Below are 15,889 nucleotides of genomic sequence, written 5' to 3' on the forward strand. Positions count from 1 at the left end.
GGTTGTCAGGAAGAGGCCCTTGTCCTCATCAACATGGGGACAAGGTGCTTTGGGGTGGGGGGCGCAGGGGCCCCCTCTGCCCCAAAGCACCCACCCGCATGTTGAGGGCATGTGGCCTGGTATGGTCCCTTTTCTGACCTGCCGAGCTGTGTGCTCGGATAAGGGTCAGGTATGGATCTTGGGGGGGAACCTCACGCAAAATTTTGTCGGGGTTCCCTTTCAAGCTTCTCAGCACACAAGTCGCACTGCAAGTCGGATCAACTTGATCCGACTTCTGGTGAGACTTCTATTCAAATCAATGGGCCCCCATAGGGAACCACTGATTTTGAAAAGAGATAGAGAAACAGGTCTGAAAGCTAGCGTGGCTAAACGGGTATGGACGCCAATGCAAAACGCGAAAAAAAATCACGTTTTTAACGCCGCTTTTTTCCTGGCATCGGTACTAGCTTTGCAGCTCATTTTTTAAAACTTCCGTGGGCATGTAGCCTTAAAATCAGGGTTTTAATGGCAAGGTACACATACACACTTACAAGAAGTAAGAAGGATATAGGCTCATCTGTATTAGTAGTCCCAGGTGCTCCTTGTATCTGGAAAGGATTCCTAGTGCGTGGCTGGTGGTTGTTCTGCAGCACGTCCTGTGGCCACCAGGAGAGAGACCGGAACCAGCGTGGAATGCACAGAAGTGACATCATGGGCCGCAGGATCACATCCTGAGGAGCTGTTACAGGAAGAGATGATGGGCTAGCAGGCTATGTGCTCGGAGCATCAGCTCCTTCTATTGGCCAACATGGCTTCAAAAGATTATGTTAAGCTCACAGAAAGCATCCTTCAAAAATATGCTTAATACTTCCTAACATGAAACTACATGGCATTTGAGCACCACAAACAAAAAGTGCTATTTAAGTTATTGTTATTATTCAAAGCAAACTCCCTCATCCATCCATGTCTCCATAATTTATTGTGCTGAGAAATCACTTTGAAATGCAGCCCCCTAACATTTCTAGCTGTGGCCCTCTTGAGTAAGAGCAGATGATTCATGCAGCATTTAATTCCTTGAATCTATCTGCCCTTAGCTCAGGCATATCAGCAGGAGGGTGTGCTCAGCTGAGAGAAACCCTCATCCCCTCCTGAAGGCTCCTGGGATGTATGACTTCATTTGCCTAGGCCTGCAAACCAGGAAGTAACTGAATAAATGTGAAAAAATAAGTAGGACAAGTAAATATGATATACTTTCCTATCTATTTACTAATGCTAGCAGCATAAGGATCAAAAATGATCAATGTTGAGAGGGTGAAGTTCCGCTTTAAATCTAATCTGTTTAATAAGCGAAAATCAAACAGTCATTTTTCCGTTTTGGCATAAATCAAAGCATATTGTCATACAGTACATCACATTCTGTAAATACAGGCGGAGCAGTTTAATGAAAGAATTTCACCGCTCATTCATATAATGTGAGGCATTGTGGAAGTGTAATAATAAGAGTTCTGTGAATGGCAGAAAGGGCAGAAAAGAGCAGGCACAACAGTTCTCTGTAGCATTCTCTGTAGCAGTGGCTGCAGTTAAAGCTGAACTTCAGGAAACTCGAAAACTCTTCCTTGCAGTCAGGCTGCACCCACACTGTAAGGATTGACTGCTCCTTTAGGTCTAGGGGGCATTGAAAAGTATATTTACTTACCAGATCCTCCACACCCCTGCAATGCTAAACCCGTCCCTGCGGTGTCTTCTCCCCCATTCTCCAGCAGTCTAAGGACCTGACGTCATCAAGGCTGATGAAGGGTCCTGCATGGGCCAAGGATGCCGAGGGACAAACCATTGCTGGAGCATAGGGGAGGGCCGTCTGCCAGTGGAACGGAGGATCAGGTAAGTAAAATACTTTTATGCTGGCCATACACCATACAATTTTCTTATTCAATTTCCTTTAGATTTACCTTCAACTGTGTAGTACAAGGGCCTGCCTGATTTCATACAAATTGAAAGCGTTTAGATTTGACCTCATTTAGATTTGACCTCATATTATATGGTTTTGGTAAATCTAAAGGAAATCTATAGAAGAAAATGGTATAATGTATGGCCAGCCTTACTCTACGTTAGACTAAATGAGCAGTTAACCCTTGCAGTGCAGGCACAGCCTACAAGACTTGGGTTTTAACTTTCACAGCGATGGAACACAGCCGCTTAGGACAGTATGAGGGAGGCACTGCAGGGAAGATTTTTAGCAAAATCTGCAGCCTTGGGATATGTAACATTATAATGGGATATATAACATTACTCATAACTATTGTATATGGTGCTGTATCCCCCCTTCCTGCCAAAAAATAAAATAAAATAAAGACTCTAGCTTTAGTATAGGATCAATACTTCACAGATACTTTACTTGTTGCCTTGAGTTGCTCTTCAGATTGACTGTGGGGTGAATTTATGAATCATGCTGTGAGCTCATAACCTGTTGCATCTAATTTTGAACTACTTTGGTGCTTGGCAAGGTTGATAATCCTAGTATGTATAATGGGTGCTAAATCTATGGCCCTCCAGCTGTTGCAGAACTACAATGTTAAGCCTAGTACACACTAGTAGTTTTTTTTTTTGTTCAACCCAGCAGGGCTGAATGAAAAAAAACCTGACAGCTCAGGAGGAGCTGCTGTACTAACTATATAACATTAGTACAGTGATCTCCCCTGTTGTTCTATTGTGTTTTGACAGGAGACTGCCCCCCTCCAGAACACTTTGGTCAGCACTCTCACCCATTGGCTGTGAGTGCTGATCGGGAGCCGATCGGCAGACCTTTTTTGGTCATGCCCTGAACAGCCGGCTTCTGTCGGACCGACTCCAATACACACAAGCCGAATGTCGGCAGGTCTCTATTGAACTGGCTGATGCCGCCTGACATTCGGCCCGTGTGTACTAGTTTTAAAGTGGTTGTAAACCCTCACATATACCCAGTGAAGTGAAGAGCCTCAGATGATACACAGAGATGAAATAAATCCTCCTACATAGGTTTTACATGTATATCTGCTGTCTTCCCCTCTCTACACCCCTTCCAAAGTGTAGATGTTAAAAATCTTTCTTCATCTGTCAGCAGCACATAGGAGGGGGCGGGGAGACTGCAGTTACAGTGCGTGAAAGCTGATTGGAGGAAAGGAACACACCTCCTTCACACATCAGAAGAACTGTGTTCTGAATAGACAAGCTCCGTTCTGAGCTCTCCCCTTTCCCTCCCTCCTGACACAAATTTATCTCATGTGTCGTGAAAACTTCTCAGAAGTGACTCATGTTGATAACAGAGGAACGAAGCACCAGAGAGAAATGACACTTTGAGCTTTAGCGAGAAAGAAGTAAACACTGTAAAAATATGTTTTTTGCTCAAAAATCAATGACTGGGGTTTACAACCACTTTAACTGTCAGCCTTGCATCTCCTAATGGGATTTGTAGTTCCATGAACAGCTGGAGGGCTGCAGGTTGAGCACCTAACTGTATATGAAGAAAGTCCTGGGTTACCACAACATAGCCATACTTTATCTAGAGAGAACATAGGGGAATACAGACTAAATAAGCATTAACCCTATAACACAAATTACCTTCAAGTAAAAGAGTTACTACCAGCATGAGAATCATGACCATTGCTAAACCCACTCCTTTTGGTGTTATATTCATTCATTATGGCGAATACCGCTACTGAGGACTGCAAATTTTGTTAGTAAAGCATTTGAGGTTTTATAAATCGCATGGATACTTTGCTGAATGAAGGAAATGAAGAATAAGGGTTGATTTACATATTCATCATCTAGTGGTATAACTGAAAGTGATAGGACTCTGGTGTTACAAAAGAAACTGGCCCACTTGGTGTCAAACAACACATTTACATTTACATTTTTATTACATCGGTCATTATCATCATGCTCAGTATTATATGTCTATAGGCTAAAATGACAGATGACAAAATGGAAAACTAGATGTGACAAAAAGAAGGACTTCTACTTTATTGTGCTCAGAATATTATTGAAAAGCACTCAGCTGGTTAATAATGGGCAGTGGCAGTGGGGGCTTTATGAGTTCCTGGGCTAGGGAACAGTTACACCCTGGTACCCCCTATAGCCATGCTTGTGAGTCCAGCTTACATTTTCTTATAAAACAGGGAGATTTATCAAATTGTATTTCACAGCAAAGTAGAACAAAATAATAGCAATGAGAACTACTATTAGATTGCATTTAAATGAATACATTTCTCCCTTTGCTGTGCCAGTATAAAACCTACCCCTGACCACTTGATGGCCCAAGTCACACCAAACTGTTGTAAATCCCTTGTTAAATGATTTTCACTTAAAAGAGAAGTATGGGATTTTTTTTCTTCATTTTTCCACTATCATCTCTAAGGCTGAGAACTGAGCAATCAAATAATGCTGATAGCTCAATTCTCGCCGTGGCTCTGAGCAGACAGCCGTGGAGGGCCTGTGGAGGGGGCCAGCATGAACAGCTCAGGCTCTCAGCAGCTCGCTGAGAGGCTGAGCCAGGTGTTAGTCCAGGTTCCTGGGTGGATTATTATCTGTTTTAGGTAACAATGTTTGTTTGCATGCAAAATACTCATTAAACAGGAGGAATCCGAGATGAAAAAAGATTTGGAGGTCCTTGTAGACCACAGACTTAGCAATAACATGCAATGTTTCGCCAAAGCTAACAAAGAAAGCTGAATACAATTATGCATTAAAAAGGATATTAATTCAAGGGATAAATCAATGTTTTATCCCTTGACAAAACACTGGATCGGCCTCATCTTAAGTATGCAGTCGAGTTCCGGTTAACAATCAACAAGAAGGATGTCCTAGAAATAGAAAGGGTTCAGCAAAGGCGAACAAAATTAATAAGGACAGCTGGAGAGCTTCAATTACGTTGAATAAATGAGTAAATTACATTTGGAGAAGATTTGATTAAGAGGTGATATGATTGCTACCTACAAATGAATCAATAGTGACTGTAAAGATGGTAATTTAAGGTCCCTGTTTATCTTGAGGTCCCTAACAAAGGAATGTGAGCACAACTTGAGGTTGGCGTAAAGAAGATTTAATCTGAAATTGTACAGAGTGTTCTTTGCGGTTAGAGCAGCAAAAATGTGAAATTGTCTCCCACAAAAAGAGGTATCAGCTTGGTGTATTGACAGTTTCATAAGACTTTTAGATGCCTTTCTTCATGGGCATAATATTGAGGGGTTTAAATAGTACTGGGACAAATTTGTCCAGTGTCCATCGCAAATCTGCAGAGCTGCGCCCTCCTCCCCCACTGCTGTTGCATTATGTAGAATAGGTGTACTGCACTGTGCCCTTTCTACAGCTGCCCATGTATAGCTAATCATTCGCTTTCTAGCACTTAGAACCACTTTCGAGCCACTGACCTGGAGTATGTAATGAGGGGGTGGGAGGGGGTTCCCGGGTGCCTGACCCCCATCACCACCTCCACTGCTGCACCTGGGGCTATGGCCCCTCCTGCCCACCCCTGGATATGAGTATTCTTAGAATATTCACACTGACACATGCACAAATATAGGTTGGACAGGATGAACTTGTGTTTTTTTTCCAACCTTATCTATTATGTAACTAATATATTGTAGCAATTTGTCCCTGTTTATACTGTTAATAAACCTAATTTATGGAACAAAACTTGGGTACAAATTCACACTTGCAAAACTGTAGCATCAGAGTGTGAACTGGAGAAAGTGCAGAGAAGAGCAACCAAACTTATAAGAGGCATGTAGGCAGCTAAGAGGAAACTTTGGAGGAACTGAATGTATTCTCTCTTGAGAAGAGGAGATTAAAGGGAGGATATGATCAACATTTATAAATACATACGTGGTCCATATAGTGAACTTGGTATTGAGTTATTCACTTTAAGGTCATCATAGAGGACAAGGGGGACTCTTTAGAGTAAATGAGATTTCATCTCCAAATATGGAAAGGTTTCTTCACAGTAAGAGCTGTGAAAATGTGGAATAGACTCCCTCCAGAGGTGGTTCTGGCCAGCTCAGTAGATTGCTTTAAAAAAGGCCTGAATTATTTCCTCAATGTACATAATATAACTGGATATTGACATTTACAGGTAAAGTTGATCCAGGGAATATCCAATTGCCTCTCGGGGGATCAGGAAGGATTTTTACACCTGCTGTAGCAAATTGGATCATGCTTTGCTGTTTTTTTTTTACCTTCCTCTGTATCAACTGCAGGTATAGGTTTGTGTATATGGGATTGTATGATTTTTTTCTCTCTTTTTTTATTGGTAGAACTGGTTGGACTTGTGTCTTTTTTCCACCAGACTATGTAACTATGTAAGAAATACAATGGGGCTGGTATTTACCAACAGCAGAAAAAGTAAAGTAGTCGCTTATAGCAAACAGGTTTAATCTCTTTAATAATACAAGGAATCAGGTTGCTAGAAGTACCTGTTCCCATTTTCTTAAAAATAACCTCTATGTATTTGTAGACATCCTTCCTGGCTGTATATCTCTTGTATACACCGCAAGCTGAACTCTGCACAACCAGGGTAGAGCACAATCATGTGCCTTACATACAAGTAGTAGCCTCCCTGCCTGTGACTCATAAGGAGCGAAAGGGAAATTCCAATGTGTCTTTCAGACCAAACTCTCCAATAATTTGGCATTCTGTTGTTAATAAACAGTTGGACAACCTTCAATTTTTTTCACAATGCTAAAACAAACTGGGAGGTTGGAAAAATCTAAAAGGGGCCCGTCTAGACAGTCAGATATGGTTCAGCATGTCTGACTACCAAAGCTGTATTAAAAAAACAAAAAAAACCCCCAAAAGCTATTAACTATTAGCAGAGACAAAATATAGCTTTTTATAGTGGATATGGTAACATCTAGCCTTTACCAGCAACTTGCCACATTGTGTAGAAGAGGCCATTCGTCTTATGATGGAAGCTAGGATATCATGACATAAGGAAGAAGTGTACAGACCACCCTCATGTTCACACCATCATTCAAATGATGGGAGTGCTAGAAAAACAGGGCGAAGTCTAGGCAAGTGCACATACTTTTCTCTAACAATAATGTGTGTTTCTTTATTCCAGCTTCACTGATTCCTAAATAAGTTCCAAATCTGCTGCAAGGCAATAGGAGGCCATGTCGCCCCAGCAGCATCAATGCTTGCAGTGTTATGAAGTGATTTATTGTGCTTAGCCTAATAAGTGATTGCTTGTGGCCATATTTTGGTGAAATTAGAGAAACAAGGGCAGCCATTTCAACCGCATGATACATTTATCAGGAAAACACTAAGCACAACAAAGTCATGCACATGTCTCCATTTCCAGAGGGTAAATTGAGAGTAACTGAAGATTTCCCTGCCTCTATGGCCACCATGATGTAAGATAACTGTGTCTGCACACACTATACTGCTTCACCCAATCCTTATGAATTAGAACTTCATTCCCTAGTAAAAGTATAAAAATGGCATAAGGTATAAATGTCATACAGTATAAAATGGCATATGGTGTAAATGACATACAGTATAAAATGTCATAAGGTATAAATGGCATAAAATGGCAGAATGGAACTTTATTCCCTTGCAGAGTAACTATAAAATGGCATAAAGGGTTCAGCTCAAATGCTGAAATCAAGGTGCAGTAATTTGCGCTGATTAATAACGATCATTACCATGACTCGTGATATTTCAGCTCAATTTCTATTAAAGTTATCTGTCACTTTACAAGTGTATAGAAAATAACTTTGACAACTATGATGTTTTAATAATGGGAATACAAACAAGTGTATTCTAATACAGGTAAATAATTATGCACAAATAGATGAAATGCCATTATTTTCAAAAAGCTTTCTGAAATAAAACAAGGTCATATATTTCTCAGCTGGAACAATTATACAGGATGCTTCAGGGGTAATACAAACATACCTGTTACCTTATCAGATCAGTGCCAGCAACAGAAAATATAGTTCTGTGAGTCCTGAAATGTGCCCATTTATGTTCCCAGGGTGTTTGTGTGCTATTCTGCAGGAAAACATTGCTGCAGTTTACTTATAGATCTAAGCCTAACTGGATGGAGTTTGGTATTATAAAGCATTGTTATCATTAACCTTTTTTTTTTTTTTTTTTACATCCCAGTTCTGCTAATCTCTTCCAGCCTCTTTCAGCCACTACATGTGCATCATTGCTCTGGGTTGGCTTCTTGGTGGATCATGCCTGTGTGTTGGCATGGCTGCTCGGGGTCCACATTAGGGCAGCATGTGGCAACTGGCAAGGTGACAATGCAGGAGCACAGCTAGGAGACAGTTGTCACCCTATAACAGAAAGTGGCAAAACAAAGACCCTTATATTAGGATTAAGATTGCTTTTCTTTAAAGCTACTGATTTCCAAAGATTAAAGTACAACTTTAGAAATTACATTAACATGTTAAAAAATATGAGATCACCTGTTTTATTGTAAAGCAAACTATTGGCACAATACAAATCCTGTATAATAGTGATAATAATAATAATATTTTTTATTAAAACGCTGAATAAATTGTTGGTGTTGTTTAAACACCTGTAATCAATTATTAAATAATTAAATAAAATAATAATAATAATCATCATCAAAAGATTATAGTAATTGAACTTAGAATTTCTACTTTAATAAGAAATAATAACAAAAATAGAAATACTAATATTATAGTGATGGAATTTATATCTACTTTGATATTATTATTATTACTATTATTATTATTAATAACAATAATTATAATAACAATAATAATAATAATAAGATTGGATTTAGGTTTACTTTATACAAGAAATAATAATAATAAATAATAATATTTCTAGTTCTTGGATTTAGATCTACTTTATTAAGAAATAATAATAATATTTCTAGTTATTGGATTTAGATTTACTTTAATAAGAAATAATAATAATAATATAATTATTGGATTTAGATCCACTTGAATAAGATATAATAATAATATTTTAGTAATTGGATTTATAGCTAATTTATTAAGACAGATGATTACTATTGATAATAATAATAATACAGATATCTCTGTAAAGAATAAAGTAAATTCTAACATCCCATCAGAATCATTATTCATTTATTTTCCCCTCCTATAAATTGATAATAGATGAAATATGTCTAGTTGGACCCAATGCACTTTGTGCATCACTGCTCTGCCCCTGCAAGGCATGACTACTGAATAATCCTCCATTTGCTATGTTGTAGCTCAGGTCGCATCATTTGTAAACAACCCTCTACAAATATAAAAATATTGTCCACCCATAAGCAACATTGTTTCCATATCAGCACAACAAACACCTAAGAAGATAACATTGTGCAGATGCAATAGGTGCAAACAGTGGTTAACTTTTCCCTGGACGAGGCTGCAGTACCCCGTAGGCGGCATAGAGGGCGCTGCACCCCAATACATCAAGTTACCTGCAGCAGAAGTTGACCATGGAATAAAATGTAGATATTTCCAATGGTGAGCGCTGATTGCACATATCCCGTGTTATTAGGAGTTAAAAATCACCAAGCGCTGATTTTATGTACCTACCCAAAGCCCACACATATAATATAGAATGTATTTTTTTAATCAGATCCTGATGGGGAACTTACCAGACCAGCTGGATCTTGTAGGGGTCTCCTAGATCTCGGGTGCTTCCTAGGGGTGAGCCATCCAGCTTGTGCTAAGTGAGAAGTTTGGTGTGTTGCAGATCCTGGGTTTGCATAGCCACAAGGATAAAGGGGTGCGGGCAAAGTGGGGGCACCCAGGCAGCATCCAGTGCCAGCATCCCCAGCCCGTCAATCCATGGAGAGGGATGAGAGAGAGGGATGAGAGAAGAGCTCCTGGTAGAGGAGATGAGAAGGAGATATCCAGAGCAGGGAGCAGAGAAGATCTCGGTGGTGGTGGAGGAGGAGGAGGAGGAGGTGTGCAGGTCCCGGTGATTGAAGTTGAGATGTCGGAGGAGTGTGTCTCTCCTGCAGTCAGCGCTGGGACAAGGCTCTGGAGGGGCGCTGACGTCGCGTTCTCCTCCACCCCCTTCAGTCTATGGACAAGGGGTGGGGGGCTCCACCGAGGAGATCAGCGCTGCCAGGCTGCCCCCCTTCATCCTCATCACTCCCCTCTGCTCACCCTCACTTCCTCCTCATCCAGCCTTCATTCTTTAGATTTCCCTGCTTTGCTTCTCTTTGCCTATCCTCCATCCTCTACAGCTTCTTCCCCCTCTTAATTTCCCACTATTCTGCTATTGACAGCCACCTGAGATGATCGAGGAAGGAGGGCAAGAGGGCAATACACCGGGGTCCTGAGCTAAAAAGCCCTCATCATTTGTCGCTATGGACTTGTTGGAAGAGATTTGGAGCAATACCCTGCTGATCCCAGGGGGGACACTTAGCACATCACCTTCATTTAGCAAAGAGGAGAGAAATGTTATCAGGAACAATGATAAGAAAAGAGAAAAAAAGATGTGTAGTGCTGGGATGTTCTGCTGCAATGTGTTATAGAATCTGATGGGGGTCACAGGATTGTTAAAAGGAATTTAAAGAAGGCTTTGGAAGATGGAATGGAGAGGGCACACCTCCCATGGGGTGTCTCAGGATGGTCAGGACCAGCTAATAAGCTCAGGGTTGTTGCTGGGACCCATGTTTATCCATCTTTTGATATATATTATATATATATATACACAGTGGGCACGGAAAGTATTCAGACCCCCTTACATTTTTCACTCTTTGTTATATTGCAGCCATTTGCTAAAATCATTTAAGTTCATTTTTTTTCCTCATTAATGTACACACAGCACCCCATATTGACAGAAAAACACAGAATTGTTGACATTGTTGCAGATTTATTAAAAAAGAAAAACTTAAATATGACATGGTCCTAAGTATTCAGACCCTTTGCTGTGACACTCATATATTTAACTCAGGTGCTGTCCATTTCTTCTGATCATCCTTGAGATGGTTCTACACCTTCATTTGAGTCCAGCTGTGTTTGATTATACTGATTGGACTTGATTAGGAAAGCCGCACACCTGTGCTGTTCCCCGCATCTATTACCTTTTGTACCACCCCCCCCCCACCCCCCCATTAGAATGTAAGCTGTACGAGCAGGGCCCTCCTGTATTGTACTGTAATTGTGCTGTCCCCCATCTACATTGTAAAGCGCTGTGTAAACTGTTGGTGCTATATAAATTGTGAATAATAATAATAATTTACTACAGGAAAATGGACTGTGCACTTTGCAAGAGCAATTGCTTCAGAGCTTATTAAATGAGGTCAAAACTGCATTTTTGCGTGGATGTGATTGGATGATGGCAGTCAGCAGAGCTTCTGCTCATTTACTAAGCTCTGGAGAAACTGCTCTTGCAAAGTGCACAGTTCATTTGCCTTTAGGTAATCAAGTCTCTGCTCTAATTGATCCCAAAGGTGTTCTATCAGGTTGAGGTCAGGATTCTGTGCAGGCCAGTCAAGTTCCTCCACCCCAAACTCGCTCATCCATGCCTCTATTGACCTTGCTTTGTGCACTGGTGTGCAGTTATGTTGGAACAGAAAAGGGCCATCCCCAAACTGTTCCTACAAAGTTGGGAGCATGAAATTGTCCAAAATGTCTTGGTATGCTGACGCCTTAAAAGTTCCCTTCTTTGGAACTAAGGGGTCCTACCCAACCCCTGAAAAACAACACCACACCATAATCCCCCTCCACCAAATGATTTGGACTAGTGCACAAAGCAAGGTCCATAAAGACATGGATGAATGAGTCCTTACCTCAACCCGATAAAACACCTTTGTAATGAATTAGAGCAGAGACAGCAAGCCAGACCTTTTCATCCAACATTGGTGCCTGACCTCACAAATGCGTTTCTAGAAGAATGGTCAGACATTCCCATAGACACACTATTAAACCTTGTAGACAGCCTTCCCAGAAGAGTTGACGCTGTTATAGCTGCAAAGGGTGGTAAAGGCAGACGTCCCAATACTTTTGGTAATATAGTGCATGTATCTATCTATCTATCTATCTATCTATCTATCTATCTATCTATCTATCTATCTATCTATCTATCTATCTATCTATCCTAAAAAATGTAAAACACTGTAGCTATACTAAACCCATAACAGTAAAATCGGTCTGTAAATGCAGTAAAGCCTGCTTGTTATACTCACTGTGGTACCTAAGGGGTTAATCCCCGCATTGTGTAAAAAGGCTGTTTGATCCTTGCTTCTCAGATCCTCCCCTTCTTTTACTGCCCCCAATCCATCTGTTGATAGAACAGAGCCCTAGGTGGCACTCTGCACATGCTCAGTTTGGTGTGTATTGCTAGAGAGTTATTTTTTCTTTTTTCGGAGGGTGCATGTGATCAGCACAGGGCCAATCAACACTGTCCAGACAGAAAGTCAGGAGTCATGCAGCCTCATAGGACAGTCAGAGTAGAATGAAAACTCCTCTTAAAAGCTTTACCAGTGCTTGGCCATGTGAACGAGGCCTAAGTCTGAATTCCAAGTATGGATTTTTATGACACAGTTACATTAGTTCAGCTTGGACTACAGCAAGTATACATATGTCATACCTATGCAGCCACTGGGGATGCAGAGAATCACTGTAGTAGTCACAGCTACTACAGTGAGCATCACTCTCTTTCAGGTCCCATGCTGAGTGGCTGCCCTTCTGCATAGTAACCACAGGGGGTCGCTCGCTCAGGAGCTGCCATTGCTGCCATTCACAGGACGTCATCTATTATTTTCAATTAATACAATGTATTGTTTAATTAGCTGAGGTGGAGTGGCCGTCCGGTGATGTCATAAACTTCAGCTTGCCCAATCACAGAAGGCCTTGCATCCACTAATCCAAACCAAGTCATTCTGTAAAAAAAATAAATACTTAAATATAAAAATAAATATAAAAAAAAAAAACTATTGCAACCACCACGTTTAGGGATTGCTCAGCTGCAATATGTTACATTTTTTTTTAGGGTTTAGATACACTTTAAACAAAAGCAGAAGTGGAGAGCAGGGGCAGTAGAGGGGAAGGTCGGTGACATCATGATTTGCCCCTGCTCAGTAATAGAACAGCTTGTATTCTTTGAAAAAAATAAAAAATACAAGGCATTCTGTGAATTGCAAGCAGGAACACGGATCTCTGTGGTCTCCAAGTCAGAGCAATCCCCACACAGTTAGTAAGCACCCCCTAGGAACCCACTCAAGCCTTTGATCGCCCCTGATGTTAACCCCTCCCCTGTGAGTGTCATTAATACAGTAACAGTACATATTTTTAGAACTGATCACTGTAACGGTCCCCAAAAAAGTGTCAGTTAAGTGTCCAATTTGCCTGCGCAATGTCACGGTTCCGCTAAAAATCACTGATCGCCACCATTACTAGTAAAAAAATAAATAAATAAAAATTCCATTAAAATATCCCATAGTTTGTAGACGCTATAACTTTTGTGCAAACCAATCAATATACGCTTAATGGGATTTTTTTTTTAACAAAAATCTGTTTCAGAATACATATTGGCCTAAATTGATGAAGAAATTCGATTTTTTACAGTTTTTTTATTGGATATGTATTATAGCAGAAAGTAAAAAATATTTTTTTTTTCTTCAAAATTGTCGCTCTTTTTTTGTTTATAGCGCAAAAAAAAAATAAAAATGCAGAGGCGATCAAATACCACCAAATGAAAACTCTATTTGTGGGAAATAAAGGACATCAATCTTATTTGGGTACAGCATCGCACGACTGCACAATTGTCAGTTAAAGTAGCGCAGTGCCGTATCGCAAAAAATGGCCTGGTCATGAAGGGCTGAAGTGGTTAAATGATTTTTTTTCTTTAGTAGTGTCCATTGTTGTTGTAATTGGCTATTGTTGGTGCAGTACGTATGGTATATATTTTTTTTCTGTAAGAGGAAATGTGATCAGGGATGTGGCCAGGGCGTGCCTCTTTTGCCTAAGTATGTTGGCACCAAAAGGTTTCATATCTCCGGAAGCTGGGAGGGATGTTTGTGTCCTCTTGGGTCTTGTGTATCTTTTTATATTCATAATCACTGTACAATTTCCATTGGTGCTCACTAACCACCTCTTTTACTGTACAAATTATAGATAGAGGTCTGCTAGATTGCTGCTATCCTGAATTGCACATTATTACTATTTTGGGGCTGTAAAGCAGGCAATTTCATCACTTTACTGAAAACACACACACGTTTGCTAATTAGAATCCCCACACAAACAATAAAAGTATGCAAATGTTCTTAACAAATACAGCCCATTCAGATAAAATACTTTGCAAACAATGCTCACCGAGCACAAATTACCTGTTGTTCTGCAGCTTTTAAATGTTCCCTATAGTGCCCAATGCAGTATCCATTTAAAGTGTAACTAAAGGCAAAACTTTTATTTTAGTTTTGGATGGAGAGGAGAGGGATTAGAACTTCTGTCAGGTTTTCATTGCTGTCTGTGCCCCTGTTAGGGAGATTTGCCCTCTCTATTTGTCCTGTTTACCATTATCATTGAAAGTGACAGAAAATCCCAAATTTTGGGTTGTCCCCAGAACAGTAATAGAGGGGAAAAATCCAATAGTGACACTAGTTCTGGTGACAACCACTTTGGAGAGATGTCCTCTCACTTCCTGTTTTGCATTGCACCTAAAGGGTTTAAAGCTTGGTTTTGTCTAACAATAACTGCTCGTATGACGTCCTACCCAGAACGGGCTGCGCTGCAGCACAATCTGTCACCCGCTGCCGGTACCATGTGATCTCTGCGACCAATCACAGCAGATCAAATGACAATTGTACACAATGAATGGCTTCCATTTTTTGTGTACATTTGTGTTGCTTGCTGTGATTGGTTACCGTGATCACATGGTACAGCCAGGGCCAATTACAGCCCATCTGTACCATGTGATTAGATGTGGCCAATCACAGCTAATCACAATAGTAAACACTGAATGAATTCATTTCATTCAGAAAAAAATGGTTGCCTATAACAGTGAAATTCACTGTTATAAGCAATCATAATGTGTAAAAAAATAAAATAAAAATCCTGATCACCTCCCCAGAGTAGTACAGTTTTACTATGGTAACACTGTATTGCTCTGGTCACAGTATGTAAAAAAAAGGTAATACAACTTTTTAAAAAAATTGAAAATCAAACGTATTACTTTTTTTGTTTTTATTTTTTTTACATACTGTCACCAGTCAGTGTCCCTGACCATGGCCACACCAGTTAAATGATGATGCTGTACTGTACTGGTGACAGTATGTAAAATAAATAAATAATGACACAAAATAACTTCAAAAACTTAGTATGTCTCTTACTAAATACCTTGGACTGTCTACTTTCCGAAAAAAGGGGTTGTTTGGTTGCATTTGTATTGTCCTGGCATTTTTGGGCCTCAAGAAATGAGGTAGGCCGTCAGTACATCAAGAATGATTGATTTTCAGATAACAGTATATACTATAGTTTGTGAAGTCTATAACTTTCCTACAGATTACATAATATATAATATGAAGAAAGATTTGCAAAATTTTATAACAGAAAAAAAGAAAAACTTTTTTGTCTTTTTTCATTAATTTCACAAAAAAATAAAAACCCATTGGTGATTAAATACCGCCAAAAGAAAGCTTTATTTGAGTGTAAAAATGTCATATGGGTGCAGTGTTGCATGACCACGCAATTGTCATTCAAAGTGTGGCAGCGCTGAAAGCCGAAAATTTTGCTGGGCAGGAAGGGGGTGAAAGTGTCCAGTACTGAAGTGGTTAAAAAGCTGTTTTACTGACCATATTTCTCGCTCATGCTGGCTTCAAGCTCTCCATGCCAATAGTCCCTGGAAGCTGCTTCTCTTCTCTCAGTCCCAGGCACTCTGACTTTATTAGGTACATTGCAGGACCAGAACCTGGAAGAAGAAATGCCATCTG

The 15,889-nt window shown here is 40.2% G+C and overlaps 1 protein-coding gene across 1 annotated transcript in view; it reads right to left on the bottom strand.

The window, feature by feature from the left end:
• FAT1 (FAT atypical cadherin 1) overlaps positions 1–9,972 on the bottom strand; it is a 382,476-nt gene extending 372,504 nt beyond the window's left edge. Inside the window, exon 1 of the mRNA XM_073607779.1 lies at positions 9,602–9,972. The gene's annotated coding sequence lies outside the window, so the exon portion shown is untranslated. The remainder of the gene's footprint in view (positions 1–9,601) is intronic.
• Positions 9,973–15,889: the final 5,917 nt, after the last annotated feature.

Source organism: Aquarana catesbeiana, linkage group LG01, assembly GCF_042186555.1.
Source record: "Aquarana catesbeiana isolate 2022-GZ linkage group LG01, ASM4218655v1, whole genome shotgun sequence".
NCBI classification, from domain to species: Eukaryota; Metazoa; Chordata; class Amphibia; order Anura; family Ranidae; genus Aquarana; species Aquarana catesbeiana.